General features: G+C 40.2%; 1 non-coding gene across 1 annotated transcript; it reads left to right on the top strand.

Moving 5' to 3' along the window:
- The first annotated feature begins 272 nt into the window (after window positions 1-272).
- On the top strand, window positions 273-380 carry LOC112745235 (small nucleolar RNA R71). The gene has a single exon (XR_003173173.1). It is a non-coding gene; the product is annotated as a small nucleolar RNA R71 (small nucleolar RNA).
- The last annotated feature ends 264 nt before the right edge of the window (window positions 381-644 follow it).

The following is a 644-nucleotide window of genomic DNA, read 5'->3' as shown; positions in this document are numbered from 1 at the left end:
ATATTGACTTGCTGAGTTAATATTTTATTCTGAGCCAATATGGCATTCAGAGTATCAATTTCAAGAACTCCCTTCCTCATAGGCGTCCCATTATTCACAGGATTCCTCTCAGAAGTGTACATGAACTGGTTGTTAGCCACCATGTCAATGAGTTCTTAAGCTTTTGCAAGCATTTTCTTTAGGTGAATGGATCCACCTGCAGAAGTATCCAATGATATCTTAGCTAATTCAGACAGACCATCATAGAATATATCCAGGATGGTCCATTCTGAAAGCATGTCAGAAGGACACTTTTTGGTCAGTTCTTTGTATCTCTCCCAAACTTCATAGAGGGATTCACCTTCTTTCTGTCTGAAGGTTTGAACATCCACTCTAAGCTTACTCAGCTTTTGCGGAGGAAAGAACTTGGCTAAGAAAGCCTTGACCAGCTTATCCCAAGAGTTCAGGCTATCCTTAGGTTGAGAGTCCAACCATATTCTAGCTCTGTCTCTCATAACAAAAGGGAAAAGCATGAGCCTGTAGACTTCAGGATCTACTCCATTAGTCTTAACAGTGTCACATATCTGCAAGAATTCAGTTAAAAACTGAAAAGGATCTTCAGATGGAAGTCCATGAAACTTACAGTTCTGCTGCATCAGAGAAAC

The sequence above is a fragment of the Arachis hypogaea genome, chromosome 14, assembly GCF_003086295.3.
Source record: "Arachis hypogaea cultivar Tifrunner chromosome 14, arahy.Tifrunner.gnm2.J5K5, whole genome shotgun sequence".
NCBI classification, from domain to species: Eukaryota; Viridiplantae; Streptophyta; class Magnoliopsida; order Fabales; family Fabaceae; genus Arachis; species Arachis hypogaea.
This window is presented reverse-complemented; position numbering and strand designations above follow the sequence as displayed.